Raw genomic sequence first — 16,524 nt, forward strand, 5'->3', positions numbered from 1 at the left:
CTAAGGACATGGAATAAAACTAATGCTATCTCTCATTTAGGGGTTTCATTTTTTCCTGCACAATTCTGCCCTCTCTGGACAGTGTTGTCATTTTCCTACCTTCCCCCCTGTACCTATATTGCCAGCATAGGGATATAGCCATGTACCAAGCACTTCTTTTATAATTCTTTCTAAATTTTTTTTATGATTAAAGGTACTTAAAGGCTGGTTAGAGCATTTATATATCACAAATAATTCTGGGTAAGCCTCTGATTTAAAAACTAAAACTGAATCAATCCATATACAGTGAAGAATGTTCTTAACTAGACAGCACTTGTACAAGAGTACAAGGTTGACATTTTGTACTAAAAGACCATTTAGTAAAACATGAGTAGCAATTAAATAAGGACATACTAACTTTCCCATTAGAATAGTGTATGCCTAGAATTCAGCATGGCAATATGTTTTAGCATTTTTTAATTACAAGCAGCACTGTTTACAACTTGGTCTTTGGAGATTGTTTTTTTGCCAATTATTATATGTGTGCATTTACCCTTCAATAAACTTTTCTGCCTGCTTGCTTATTCCCTTTGGGTGTCAGATGAAAGAATGTGAAGGTTTGACAAGATAGTTTTGCACCTTTCATACAAAGAGAGGAAATATGCTTCAAGAATCAGATATATGGCAGATTTCTCTGATGCTTCCCTCACTATCAGTTCATTTGTATGGACAGTGACAGTTCATCTCTGCCAATATCATAGGGATTCCTTCTCAGAAGAATTAAGATTAAGCATTGACACTTAAATGTATTATTTTTGTTGGTTTAAAGTTGAGCACTTTGCACTAACAAATCCATGTGCAAATCAAAATTCAATGTGTCTCAAGATTCATTGGTTGTAGAATTCTTCATTTCTCCTCTCTCTTCCTCTGCCTTGGGATACTTATGTTTTGGAAGCTCTCTACTTCTCCTTATGTCCATTGTCCACTTCAAATTCTTCATAGCCTACATAGAAAGAACTTTTGACAGTAGCATCTTAGCTATCTCTTAGTTAATATCAATGTCACAGTTTACTGCTTATAAGGGCACTATGCTAAACTATTTTTACCACTTAAAGCACCTTCTTTTTTTGTCACCAAAGCAGCTATAAGGATATAGGTGAGGTTATTTCTCCAATTTATTGTGGAAGAGTAACTGCTATAAGCAATTTCTTCTGGAGTTAGAAGAAACACATAGAAAAGAAAGGATTTATTGCTAAGAAAAAATCTTGTATAGTTCTTCGAAAAGTGTTCAAGCTGCATTAGAAATGGTATTGTTTGCTTTTATTCCTGCTGAGCTGGCACTATATATATAACTAAAATTCATTAATTCCTCACAGTTGAAATTATGGAAATAGGAACAAAAAAAAGATAGGAAGCCCCAAAATCCTAAATGGAGCCACTCTCACTTAACTATGTCCAGACTGAAACTTGGAGGGAAAAAATGGCAGAAAAATAGCTCAATTCCATATGACCATTTTGTATGGATACTGCCTTTTAAAACAGATCAGGACTCATTTGAGCTTTTTTTAAAGAACTTGTAGAGTAAAACAAGTGAAGATAAAAGTGATAAATGTTACTTTTCTATTTTTCTCTCACTCTCATTTTTTTAACTGTGCACTAGTGATTATAGCACTGCCAGATCAGAATGAACAATTAACTGTCTAATTATTCTAGTCACACCAACCCACAATGAAATCTTTATTCAGTGTTTACAGCGATCTTTGGCAGAGCCTGTCTTGCTGTTTCTAAACTAAGAAAAACTGCACCCTTTGGCTCGTCTCAGTATCAGCTGCCTTGGTTTCAGCATTGGATGCCAATAATCAGCCTTCTTTTTCTTCCAAAGTGGGCATTTTTTAGGGTGAAAAGACCTATTCTCATCATCCTTCCATATATTGTGACTGATTTATGTTCTATCCACTGGGCCTCTTCCTTCCGTATCTTTTTACATTTTTCCTCACTCCATAGAGCAACACCGGGCAAAACCCATTTTAGGTCCAACATTGTAAAAATACTTAACCAAACATTGCCCACAGCTATCAGGGAAAGAAAAATACCACCATTGGTTTATTTGTAGAGAAAACTCAAGGGAATCACTTTCACTCTACCAAACTACTCATTTTCTAGCTCAAAGGTGTTCAATAACTTCTCCACCAGGGCATAATATATCTACTTTTCCTCAGTACACTTTTCAGTGACTTTGAATAAATAGTTTTAAATAATAATGGACAGCTGTAGATCTTCACAAAGCTTGACTATTAAAAAAAAAACACAGGTAAATCATGAAATGGGTAAAAGTTTTTTTGTTCCTGTTATAATGAAAAAGAGGGAGAGGGGCTCTATTTCAACTAAGGCATTCATGTATAAATAATAACTTGTCTGCCTTTAGTGAAAATTACTTGCCAAAGCTCACTCTTGATAGACTGACAGATAAGCAGAGACAAAAAGAAAACAGAAAAAAAAACCATTAGGTGGCTTCCTTTTGCAAGATGTTGGAATGACTTTTTTTGGACTTGGGGGTTTGGCGAGAGCAAATGATGATACCCCTCTCTGTACCTTGTGCATACATGGTGCAGTGCTGCTTCAACCCCATTTAAGATGAGTTTTCTGCTGTCTTGGGATGCTACTGTCCTCTCTTTATGTGGCTATACCCCAGCCCTTGAACTTTTTGAGCGATCATTGGTTACTACATTCACTCAGCTTTCCAGGGAAGAACTGGGTCATAAAATTTTACAGGAGAGAAAGCTGGAGAGGGCGTTTCAGTAGTATAAACACTGATTAAATCCCCCAGAAAATCTCCCCAAATGAAAGTTAATATTTCTCCAAGTATGCACGAAAATGTCAAGAATGCTAAGTCATTTTTATGTTTGTAATTTCCTTTTCCATTTTAATTTTATACTGTCACATGACATGCATACTAAAAATGAATGTCTTTAACCCCAAGTGTAGCAAACTTGTCTGGAAGTTCTTGGTGGACTAGGAAGGATGGATTGATTAAGCCATTTCCAAGGATGCTCAAAACATTTTTGATACAAAAATCTCCTCATTTTATTTTGGCATTTCTCACAATAGCCATAATAGAAAGGCGGGGAGATTACTGACTATATTTTTCAAATAGGGGAAAATTGAAATCCTTACAGGGAAAATTACTTGCCAAAGGTCACTCTCAAAATCAGTGACATAAGTACAAAATAAAGCCTAGTGTTCTAGCTTTGGTTCACAGTCTATAATACTTTATTCCCACTGTGCTTTTTGATTCCTTTTTTCTTTCATTCTTTTTTTTCTTTCCTTCTCTGTCCCCCTCTACCCCCTAACAGCAGCATAAACTCACTGGGAAAGACAAGAAAACCTGACCTCAGCGCTGGCCACCTTACTTAACTTGAATGCTTTGCTTACAGCCCCACCACTATCCTGACCCCATTCCTCTTGCCATATATTCCTGCCATATATAATATTCTAGGTCCTTAAAGAGTAGTGAGGGTTCTCTAGAGACAAGAAGCTGTAGGTGCAATTCACAGGCTTCCTTCTGTATTTTCAAGCAAAGCTCACTGTGCCTAGTGAGCATGCCCAGTTGGACTGCAAGAGTCACAGTGACCCTTTGGTAAAAATTCCACTTCTCTGAGGTTGAACTGAGGGGTGAAAGGAGAAAATAAAAGGGAGCAATGTTATGGGTCAACTATCAGTAATGGAAATGATTTAGGAATCTAATATAGGGATGGCAGGAGACGAGGGGAAACAGTTTTGGAAAAGTATCAGTATAATAGTTTTGTTGAATGGACACGAACTCTGGGTGAATACCCGTATGCTCAGGGGCAATTTTAGCTAGTATTAGATTTACCCGCACCTTGAGGAGAAATGGACAGGGGTGGGGAGAGACGCTAGATGATTTTTTTTTTTTCAGAACATTGTGTACTTGTGTGTTTGGTAAAATAAAGTAAAATCCCATTTGATGCTGTTCTCCCCAGTTACCCCATCCCTGATCTTCTGGGTCTCGCCTGGGATTCACTTCACCTTCCGAACAAGATGCGTTCTCGTCTTCCCAGGTTTTCTCTCTTTATTCCCCTCTCAGCACTTGAGAACCTGGAAAACGCTCCAGCTTCTGGGCGGGTGGAATAATCAGCACTGGGCATGCTTGGTACCCACGGCAGGTTTGCTTTTGTAAGCCTGAAAGTTTCCCATGTACACCCTCCACCCCAACCGCCAACTGGGAGAGTTCTTTGCGGGGAGCAAGGTACAATGGTAGGGGGAATTTGGCGATGGTCCTGCAGGTGACAGGGAAGCCGAGAGTGCATGACAAACCCGCCTCGTCCCTCCTCATCCAGTCCAGCCCAGCTCATTAAAGGGATATGGGGGTGGCATCGTAGCCCCCAAACTCAAGGAGCTTGATTTATCAGGCGGCCCCAAAGAGAGAGAGCTTCCTGACTTGGACCTTCCAACTATTTCCAGGGCCAAAGTCTCACTCCCTCTGTCTTTTCTGAGGGAGGATTACCCTAAATGTGGCTGTACCCAGCTGCCGCCCATTGCTCCTCAAGTGATCAGAGTAGAGACGCTGCCTCCAGATGGGAAAGTTGAGGCCAGAGCCCAGGTGTCCCCCTTCTGCCAGCTCTCAGTACGGCGGGAGCTCAAGGTTCCTTAAGTACCTCAGATCGAGCCGGTACCCACCCTGACCCCTCTCACCCCTGCAGCTATGGGATAGCGCAGATCGCCGTCTCCTTCCCCCCAGGTCACAAAGCGCTTTAAATACTTTTTTTTTTTTAAATCTTTAAAATCGAAGTCTCCACAAAACATCTACCTCTGTCCCCACACCTGTCACCTCACGACATTTGGGGCAGTTGCGGAAGCCGCAGCACATAAGAGCAGGCGACAAGCTTCATTCCCCCCACCCCAGCGCGACCTCCTCAATCCCCAGGCCAGATAGAGCGCAATGTTAGCTGACCATTGCTGTGCCCCGAACCCTGGACAAGGGGAGACCCCAGAAGCCGCGACGTTACCTCTCCCAGCTAGTGACTCCCTGGAAACCTTCAGTCCCGGCGGTTCGGAGGCTCCCTCCCCGGGCTCCTAGCTCTCTTCACATCACTGCACCGGCCACGGAGAGCTGTTTGTGGGAAGTCCGTTCCCCTGTTTCTTTCTTCCTCTCTGTCTCGGTCTCTTGCTTTCCTTTTCCCTCTCTTTCGCTGGCTTCACTTCTCCCCGCCCCCACCTTCCCACTCCGCCAAAAGTGTCACCGCCTCACTCCCTTCTGTATCTTTTCCAAAGTATCTGCTGAGGTCCCTCAAGAGTTAGGTCGAAATCCCCAAATGGTCCCCTAAACCCAACAGCGCCCCAGTCACTCCCTTCTCCAGTCCTCAGGTGCTCAGCAGGGGGATAGTGATGTAGAGTGGTCCAGGTTAAAGCTTCCCGAGCTGGGTGCAGCGACCACTTCTCCCTTGCTCTCTCCCTAGTCTAAGTGGCTGCTGCCTGCCTCTGCCACTGGTACTCATTCTCCTGCTCATGAATATTCTGACAGAGCCTAATGCTGTTGAAGTAAATTGAATTAGCCAATTGGTGCCAAGAATGTGCGCTCCTTCCTTCTGAGGAGCTGTCTGGAACACCACCAGATGAAAGCAATTAGTGTCCAGTTGGCACCCTGCAGTTTAGACACACTAGTGAGAGGCAAAAATGGGTTAATTCTTTAGTATTTAGATATTGAAAGTAAGTGCATTTCAATGTGTAAACCTCTCTATGGTCTGGAAGAATAAGAGGATTTGGAAGTGGGGAGAAGAGCTGGGGATGGAAGTGGGAAAGTATTTGTTATCCAGACCTACCCAAACCATTCAATGTACCCAGCTCTGTAGCTAGAGCAACATAGAAGTTTCACTGTTCTAAACCATAGTTCTGGAGGAGGCAGCTGAGAGGGGAGGATAGAAAAGGACAGGCAGAGATGATGAGTGAGGAGATGAGAATAAAGCAGAGTTCAACCCAGGAATTGAATATAGAAGGGACTAGAGTGATTTAGAGAACGGAAGAGGAAGACAGGAGAGTGGGAGAGATACTAAGAAAATCTCACAGAACACTTCCCAAGCATTCAAGTTTTCTTTCACTGTTAACTAAGAGTCTCCTTGACTATACAAGTTTTATGTGTGGGAGCAGGCAACTTCTCTACTTTTAAAATAAATACCTATCAACTCTTATAGAAAACCATTTATAAAATAATGATGATTATAATGGTGATAACAACAATGAAAACCACTATGATGATGATAAAATTATCCCTCTCCCTAAAAAAGGTAACTGTTTTCTTCTTAAGAATATAAGGTGAGATGACATTTCCAAGGTCCCCTTTTACTTCTTTCCTTAACCAATTTTTGTTTTACCTTTATCAACTTTCCATCCCTTTCAGAATGGATTCACAGACTGATCTTGTATTTTTTTTTGTCGGTCTTATCCCTTTACCCACTCCACTTTACTTAATCTGGTTAATCATGGCTGTCAACATGTATATTATTTAGTTTAACAACATTTTAACATATTTTCAAATCTAGAAGTCACATGACCATAGATGAAGCTCTGGAAAGGACACCAGAAGCCATTTGCTTCAAGTCTTTCCATATACTGATGAGGGAACTGAAGCTTAGAGAAGTGAAATAATTTACCTGAGGTCATAAAAGTAGAAAGAGAGAGAGGTGGTAGTTGAGCCTGTCCTTTAAACATAGAGCCAATACTCTTTTCCTTTCATTTGATTTAATCATTCTCTTCATTACTGGAGGATTAGTCAAAATTATCTAAATACTATGAGTCTGTTGGCTTCAAAATAGAAATAAAGCTTTTGGGGGGGGAGTAGTGTGTCTAAATTTTATAGATAGAGAATGTCTTCCTAATATCTTGTGTTGAATTCCTATTTTCTGAAGATTAAAGTATTGCCATAATGGGACACTATTTGCCCAAAGGATGTTTCAGCTTTAGTTTACGTGTTTGGGTGTTCATTAGTTATTTTTTTAAAATTTTCTTCCCAACCCCTTAAAGTGGGTGTTCCTCACAATTCTTTCTTTGAAAATCTCATTGAATCTCATGGACTTTTAGGCAAGTCTCTCCCCCAAGGTCCACACCAGCATTTCTAAGTAGAACTGAGCTCACTATAGCCCCAAACAGAGCCTTTTATCTTTTCCCTCATGGCCTTTTCTTTAACTTCTGATTTCATTATTTCTGACTGTCATTACCAAATACCTTATCTTCCTTGTTCAAATCATTGGTGTTATCTCTGACTTCTCACCTGATATAGAATAGGTTACCATGTTTTACTGATTCTATTACTGCAGGGTCTCATATCCCTCTCTCCCATCCATTCTTACTTCCACCACCCTAGTAGATTCTCTCATTACCAGCCACCTAGACTTAATTCATTTAGACCTAAAATAGACATGCAGGGGCAGTGAAGCCCTTCGCTATATAATTAGCCCCCAGAAGCCAGTGGACAGACTAGAATAAGAAACAGAAGATGAATACAAAAGAGTAATATAACCCTATAAAATAGCATCATGTGTACTAAACACAGCAAGAGCTGAAGTTGAGTAAGAATGTCAAGGGCAATAAAAATATCTTTCTTAATGTTGGGAGCAAAAAAAGGTCAAGAAGGACTAGAGACAATTTTTGGGGTGAATAGAACACTAATAAAAGCTGATAGAAGGTAGAACTACTTAACCCTTATTTGTTCCTATTTTCTCTTTAAAGAATTGTTGTTCCCCAATTGTACCCAAATTAAAAAGTAAAAACAATTATTATTATTATGCTAGAAGAGGCAAAGCAAAAAAGCAGCAAAATCAATAAAAAATTCAGTCTAAGTCAGAGAGCATCTCATTGCCCTTGATGAGTTCAGTTGACTTGGCCAAGATAAACCGTATCCTTTGTGTTCTAGGGAAACAACAACAACGAGCTGACAGGTGTGATCACCAAGCCATCGTCAGTAATCTCGAAATATCATGTAAGATTGCTCTGGAATTATAAAGTCAGTTAATTAGCTTTGATCAAGCCCTTGCTATGTGCCAGGCACCGTGCTAAGTGGCAGGGATATAGAGGACCAGGAGGAAAAGCAAAACCAAAGCAAACCATTCCCTGCTCTCTAGGAGTCCCCTATGGGGGCTACAACATAAAAACAACTTATGTGCATGCGTGATATATAGTGGAGATAATCAGAAGAGGGAGGGCACCAGCACCTAGGGAGACCGGGAAGGTATTCTCACAGAAGGTAGGATTTTAGTTGTGACTGGAAGAGGCAGATATGAGGAAGGAGAGTGTTCTAAGAATGAGGAACAGCCAGTGAAAATTTCAGGAGTCTGAAAATGGAGTGTCTTATAGGAAGAAGGCCAGTATCTCTGGATCACAGAGTGCACGATGGGTTGGAAGGAGAGAATGTTAAAATAAGATTGGAAAGGTAGGATGACAGCAGGTTAGGCAGGACTTTGAATGCCAGTTTTGATATTGGATCCTAGTCACCACAGGGAGCCCCTGGAGAGTTTATTGAGAAGGTTCTCTCTGTCTCTGTCTCTGTCTCTCTGTCTCTCTGTCTCTCTGTCTCTCTCTCTCTCTGTCTCTCTGTCTCTCTCTCTCGGTCAGATCTGCCTTTTAAGGAAATTAATGGCCTGAAGAGAATTGAGGTAGAAAGACCAATCTTGGACTCTTAGAGTAGTTAAGGTGTGACATAATGAAGGCCTCGACAAAGGTAGCAAGATTGTCAGAGTAGAGAAGGGAGATCACAGAAGAGGTATTACAAAGGTAGAAATGACAAGGCTCACTGATTGGTTATGGGGTGTGAGAGTAAGTGAGGAGTAGAGGATGACACTTAGGTAGTAAAAAGGTAGTGTAGCTTCAACAGTAATATGGAAGCTCAGATGAATGAAGAGTTTTTCATACCAGGTTTACTTTTGGATATGTTGAGTTTAAGACACCTATAGTACATCTTGGTGGAAATGTCCAATAGGGAGTTGGAGATGTAAATCTGGAGGTCAGGAGAGAGGTTAGTGCTGGACAAAGGGCTCTGAGAATAATCATCATAGAGATAATGACTGAAAACATGTGAGCCGATTAAATAATTAACAAAGTAGTAAAGAAGGAAAATAAAAGACTCAGGACAGAGCTCTGGGAGAACAACCAACTTTAATGGGTGTGGCCTGGATGAAGATCCGGCAAAGGAGACTGAAAAGCATCAGTCAGACAGGTAGAAGGAGAATCAGGATAGAGTAGTATCATAGAAAACTAGAGAAAAAAGATTGTCAAAGGAAAGAGAGTAATTGACAGTGTCAAAGGTTTCAGAAAGGTTAAAAATGATGATTGAAATGTCTCATTTTTTAAAAGTGGAAGATAATATGTCAAACGACTTCAATTCTAGAATATTTTATTATAGATGGTTATTGAATAGCTACAAAAGCAAGAGGTAATCACTAAGAACTAGCACAACTTTTCAAGAACACATCATAGCCAACTAATCTATTCCCTTTTTGGTAAGTAGATCTGAGGAACATTGTTAGTATTTTCACTTAGATATAAGAAAAGCATTTTGAAAAAAAGTGTTGTATTCCATAATTGTGAAAAAAATGGGGAAAAATGGAATAAAATATAGATAGGACTAAAATTTAACTCTTTCTTAACTTGTAGGCCAGCTCTATCTACCTCACTGTTTCTGTATCTTGCATTATAGTTATTTATGTTTATCATGCACCACTACTAAATGCTTGACTACCAAGGAAGGGCTGTCATCTGAATTTCATATTTCACACAGTGCCTCACATATTGTTCTACACAAAGTGCATGATCAGTAAATATTGCTTGACCTGACTTAAGGAAACATGAGTATGTTGAAATAGTCAAGGATTTATACTGTCAGATGTGTCTCTAGTACTTGATTTAGGTCCTTACAAAATATGGCTTACTTCCAAAAAATCCCAAATTGGAGACAGTTCAAGATTAAGACAATGATGATACAAATGATAACATATATGTATACATACACATATACATATATGTATGTGTGTGTATATATATATATACATATATCACTTTAAAGATTACAAAACACTATCACAACAACTTTGAGAAACAAGAAGTAAAAATATTATCCTTCAGAATTAATTGGTAAAAACAAAAACATAAAAACCCATGTGCCCATAGTTTCAAAGCTACTAAGTATCAAATTCAGTATTCAAGCTCATCTTCTGACTCCAAGCTAAGGCCCTTTTCAATGTCATGTTATATACTCACTTAAGATCCTTTATATTTTGGTATAAAGAAATGACAAGTACATTTTCCTTTACCTTGTTTCTTGTTGATGTCAATCATCAACAACAGCAATGCTTTGTCTTAGAACACTGGAAATGCATTATAATTTATTTGGACTGAGGTAGAATTTATAGAAACCTTATGAAGAAAGTTATGTCAAGACAAGAGTTTTAGGTCAGAGAGGCCTCTTTAGAAAGGTCACCTAGTATATTTTACTGTCTTCAGAGAAATGAGGACTGACTCTGAATATTTGTAATTTCTAACTTCTGTCAATGAATTATTACATTTTGTCAGCTCTCCATTAAAACTTCACATTTCAAGGATCTATTATAATATAATACAATTTACATTTATGTAATACATTTAGCTTGTGAAAGCACTCTCTTGAAGTAGGTACTACTAGTAGAACTATTCATTTCTTTTTCATTTTTTTTTATCCCATACCTATGATTTCATCTAAGAAGGAAATTCTTGGTGCAGAAACTCTCTATGAGTGCAGATGGGAAACATGTTTTAAAGTCTTACTTTGGTCACTGTGTGATTCAGTGACTTGCCCATGGTTTCACAATTACTAAATATATGAAGCAGAACTTTAAGTCAGGTCTTTCTTGCTGTGAGATAAGTCCTTTATCTACCATATAATTCTGCCCCTCTTTCTAATTTTACAGAGGAGGAAATTGAGGCCCTGAAAGATTAAGTGACTTGTCCATGATAACACAACTAGTAAGTGTCAAAATAAGGATCTGAATCAAGATCTCATGACCAAAGATTCAGAATTCACTCATTATAACTCTCTCTCTCTCTCTCTCTCTCTCTCTTTCTCTCTCCACAGTGTATTTAAAATAATCATCTTTGGGTTTTAAATTATGGCTTTCAAAATATTCAGCACAAAATTAGAATTTATGAAAGATGTAATATCACCAGTCATAGAATCCTCAGCAGTCAATATTATGAACTAGAAGAACTAGACACTTCAGAACCAGGGATAGGTCCAACTTAGGTACAGCTGGACAACTCTTTGGGAAGTAATGAAGCACAAGCAGAGCTTCAATGATAAAAGGGCCTGAAAAGTGTTGTCAAAATTGGAACCATGGATATATCCATGATAGCTGTCCAAATTGATAGCTATCCAGATTGCCTTCTAGAAGATTACTCTTCATTATTAGTAAACCTAATGTCTCTAAGAACCTTATTTCAGATGTGTACATATAGTTTTTACAGAAGCTGAGATTGAGGGCTATCCCATAAATATGTAAGATAGCAGTAGAGAAGTTAAGGTACTAATAGAGTTCTCCTTCCCTTATCACAGAGACAATATCTGACTCCACCATAAAGGAAGAGAGTGAAGAAGAGGGAGAAAAAAGAGCTGCAAGTATGTGATATTGAGTCGGTGATGGTCAGGACAGTATGTTTCAGGTGAAAATTTTCCAGGCTCTGGGATATGGGAATAAGGACACCATCCACCAGTGAGAATGCAGCCAGGAGAGGCAGGGTACAGATTATCCTGAAAAACTTCTCCCCCTTTTTCCTCTTCACTTCCTCTATTACCCATATCAGACTTCTCAAATCTCATTAGCTCAAGCTCCAGTTAATTTACAGAGGCAAGAATAAGTTTCTCTTTACTCCATTTTAGTTAACTACTTTATTCTCCTTGTACCAACAAGTGTGGTTCTTCTTAGCCTTGTCTGCTCAGCAGAGTTAAAGTTTAAAATAATAATAATAGTAAAAAATGAAAAGTTAATGAAAATTTATTTTGAAATTTTCCTAAGGAGTCAGAGTCCTTAGTTTTATTGTAAGTGACAGTAATTTCAGTAATCTTGGACAAGTCCATTAACATTTCTCTGCTTTAGTTTGATGGTCTGCAAAAAAATAAAAAAGAAAATGAATAGCTATACTGGCTTGGCCTGTATTATTGGGTCATTATTGATGGCTGAATGAAATATCTGCTAGATGGGAAAACTCTTTGAAAAGTTAGAGGTAGTATTCAAATGTAAATTGTTATTCATTAAAAGAAATACTTTAGAAGCAAATATGTCTTATGAATTTAATCTCTGACTGATAAACTTTATTGGCAAAAAGGTGGCTTGACCATCATTACCCTGTTGTTTTCATTGCTTGAAAAGAATCTTTTCTTTGTTTATGAAATGAATACTTTCAAAAACACTGGTTACTGTTATTTAGGAAATAGACTGATGACCACTTGCTCCTATATCATCGATGTAATATTATGCATGGAGATGTAGTGTAAGAAGTCTTATGAGGGTGATAGTAATGGAAGTAATGGTGGCAGTGGATTATCTTTCAGCTATCTAAATATCTGTGCATATAAAAGTGTGTCTACAGGAATGGATATGTCTTTATTTCTTCCTTGGAGGACTCAATTTTTTCTCTACAGTTTAACCCTGACTATCAGTGGATTCCCATGTAGTGCGGTTTATGGTTTGACCATTGAATTGCAAGATAACAGGCTCCATACCTCATTATTATTGGCCTCCTGAGTCAGCTAATACTCTTGTAATGCAATTTGGTGATCTAGATTCAGTATTATCCATTCAAGATATTTTTGGATTTGCAATGATAATTATTTAGCAGAACTGATGACAGTCACACACTAAAAACACTTTAGTGGTTTCACGAGCATGTATTTTCCATAAATATTCATTACAGAGCAGTTGTTTCAGTATAAAAAAATGTCATCAAGAATTCCAGTTATTCAGTAGGCCCTATATTTTTTATGGGAGTAATATCTAACAGAGATAGTAGAAGATCTATATAGATTTTGATAAGGTCATTTGCACTGATTTTTTTTGTCCTCCTCTCTTCCACATACGTCTCTATGGTATAAATTCGTTCTATCTTTTGAAACTGTGGGCTAATCAGTAAGTTTTAGTTATTCTGGGAAAGCAGAATTGGTTCTCTCCTTGTTGGTACCTGTCAATGCCTGTCTATGTCTCAACGTGCTCCTGAATACAATATAGAAAAATGCACCCCACCATCACCACCACCATCACCATAACAAATAGTGCTTGTAACAATATTCCAGAAAGTTGTCACCAATTCAATTAAAATAAAAATTCTAACCTGGAATCTTAGACATTTTTAGAGGTTTTCTTTCAAATGTCTATGTTTTTAAAATACAACAGAATATAAGAACCTTCAAATGGTTTGAGTGAATGTAGTATTTGTGAATATAGTATTTGTAAGGAAAATACATGCCCTCAGTCATATCAGCTGTAGGAGAACCATGTCCCCAAACCTAAATATTAAACTGTATTGTTCCCATGAAATTTCAAGTCTCAGTTATTTTTAAAATTAGATTTCAGCCTGAGAAAACACCAAATGAAATATATATGACAGCTTTAATGATATGAAGACAGAAGAGTATGTCCTTTGGTTATGTCATACTCAGTGGCACAAATCAGAATTCAGATACTATCTAGTATTTTGGCTTAATATATCACCCCTAATCCTAGTGTCTCCAGAGATTTGTGTAATATATTGTATGAGTCCTAGAAAATAACAATACATGAGGTCAATTTTATATTTGATTTGTAGTCTCGCAATTTTTTTTTTGTTGAAGCAAAACTGTCCCATGCACATTATTATTTTTTTACTGTTTTCTTTTTGTCTAAGACAACTTCTTTCATAGGGTCATGTTGAAATAGTTTCTCTTTGACTTTCATTAAAAGTAGTTGTTTGGAATACATCTGTCATATAGAGCCAAACATTAAGATGATAGAAATTCCAGAAAGTAAAGTTCATAATAACACAACACATTCTACCTTCAGATAGTCAAGATCAGTAGTCAAAGTCTTGAATGGGGTTCCAGTCTCAAAACAACAGGTAGGATATAGCCTATTATTTAATAAATGAAATTAATTAATTTAAAGTAATTAAATATTTGGGTATTCTTAATACTTAAGTAATTAAATATTCATAAAGTAATTCAGAATAAAGAGGAAAGAATAGCTTGAAATATTTCCATGCTAGTATATTCACATGTGGACACAAATAGTATAATATATATAAATAGCCACCACTATTCTTATACATACAAAAAAGTTCTTTGGAATTCAAAAATAATTGTTTTTATTGAACCAAATTATTAAAGTATTAAGTGTAAGAGTGAGAGAATTAATTATTTAAAATAGACTTTTAAAAGTAATCAAACACACTGAATTGGAGTGTTTTCTTGAGATTCAACCATACAAGATATTGAAACAATACAAAGCTGACTAAAAATAGATGCCTAATTTTATATGGGAAATTTTTGAAGAAGAAGGGAACATAATTTATATTTCCCTTTGCAAGTAAGAACTATCTATTATACTTGACACTATATTCACATGTGATAAGTAATTGCAAGCAATGGCTCTGAATATGCTGATTGCTGCCCAATTCTTCTTTCTCAGTTGAAATTCTTGAGTTAAGGGAAAAAATCATATATAATCTAAATGATGGAACCAATGTAATATGAAGTTACAAAATTACTATTTAAAATGTTTGTGTTAGAGTATAGTATCATTCAGGATGGATTTGAGTAGGCTCCATAATATTTACAGTGATGACTAGTCCATGAAAAGTGACATAAAAGACAACATCAGAGATATGTGGGGAGAGAGAGAGAGAGAGACAGAGAGACAGACAGACACACAGAGAGACAGAGAGAGAGAGGGCATAGTTGTTAAACAGTTAAGGACAATAGATGGTAAGCATGAGACTGATATCTTCCAAATATTGAAACAACATGGGCAATTTTTAAGTACATTCAAGCAGCTTTTTTTCATGGAAGATTTATGGGAGGGCATGAATGAAAACTCATACAAGAAGGCTTGGATGGCTAGCAGTCTACATCAGTGGAGATGGAAGTATCCATACCTTCATGGATCCATATGGTATCACAGAGGGGAGACACACAAATATGCATATAGATATATGTACATATATGGATACGTGTGTGTGTGTGTGTGTGTGTGTGTATGCCTGTCCATACCACCATGGTTCATTTTAAGAAACTAATAAATTATAGAATCATGGAAGGGCTGCGTGTTTGTGTAGTCTCCCTTAGTAAAATGTAAGCTCCTTTGAAAGCAGAGATTTATTTTGCTTTTGTCTTTGTATTACCAGGGCTTAGAACACAGTGACAGTAGCTAAGAGGCACAATGGAGACAGTGTTAGATCTAACTCAGGTAAACTTGAGTCATTCTGACACAGATGCTTGTTAGCTTTTGACCCTGAGAAAGACACTTAAACCTCCATATTCCTTAGTTTCCTCATCTGTGAAATGGGGATAGTAATAACATCTAACTCCCAGAGTTATTGTGAGGATAAAATGAGATATTTGTGAAGTGCTTTATAAAAATTAAGGTGAAATATAAGTACAATTTATTATTAGCAACCATTTCCTAAATATGTCTTATTGCAATGCTTGCTTATTGCTTAAATGCTCATATATACAGTATTTTTGATGTCATAAAAGGAGAACAAGAATTAAAAAAAAAGAAAATTAGCTTGTGGTGTGATGGAAAGGATGCTGAACTGAAATTCTTAAGATTTGGGAGCAGATCATATTTCTCTTAATTGGTACTTAAGCAACTTTGGGCAAGCTGCTTTATATCTCTGAGCCTTAGTTGTGTAAAATGGGTACTTGGACTGGATGGCCTTGAACATCCTTTACAATTCTAAGTCTATGAACCTATATTAGTGTTTTAATACCTGCCAAAAATTACTGCAAGGTTGTAAGAGAGAGGGAAGTCAGTAAGACAGGGCTTCAGGAAGGGAAGATGGATTTCAGTTGAATAGTTAAGAATGGAAAAAGAGTAGTAGCAAGAAAACATTAAGAAAAAAAATAATTTGCTCAGGAAAAGAGACAGTGAACACTTGCTTCAGAAAAGACTGTTTTATTTGAACTTCACAGTGGAAGAAAAGAAAGTTGAAGAAAGCATTTGGAGAAATTAATATGTTGAAAGACCAAGTGGAAAAAAGCACATTATAGAAAGAACCAAAGTCCTGGAAGAGATAGGAAAGGAGGAGAATAAGCCCAAAATAATTGGAGGTGTTTGAAAGTGGTGGCAAGAGGAAAGAAAAGAGGGAGCTCAATTGAAACATTTAAAGAGAAGTGAAATATTTAAATATGGATAGCAAATAATAGTGAGATGGAACAGATATAGGATGCTAGTCAGAGAAGAATAGGCATACATAAATTCAGGGCTGGAAGGTACTTTGGAGTCCATTTACTCCAATATCCTCATTAACAAATAA

At 37.4% G+C, this 16,524-nt stretch overlaps 1 protein-coding gene across 1 annotated transcript in view; it reads right to left on the reverse strand.

The window, feature by feature from the left end:
- The window catches only part of CDH20 (cadherin 20), a 304,259-nt gene extending 298,802 nt beyond the window's left edge, over window positions 1–5,457 (reverse strand). The window contains exon 1 of the mRNA XM_069100751.1: window positions 5,007–5,457. The gene's annotated coding sequence lies outside the window, so the exon portion shown is untranslated. The remainder of the gene's footprint in view (window positions 1–5,006) is intronic.
- Window positions 5,458–16,524: the final 11,067 nt, after the last annotated feature.

The sequence above is a fragment of the Petaurus breviceps genome, unplaced genomic scaffold (assembly GCF_028583685.1).
Source record: "Petaurus breviceps papuanus isolate PSGF00001 unplaced genomic scaffold, PetGlider_PUasm1.0 42, whole genome shotgun sequence".
Lineage (NCBI taxonomy): Eukaryota > Metazoa > Chordata > Mammalia > Diprotodontia > Petauridae > Petaurus > Petaurus breviceps.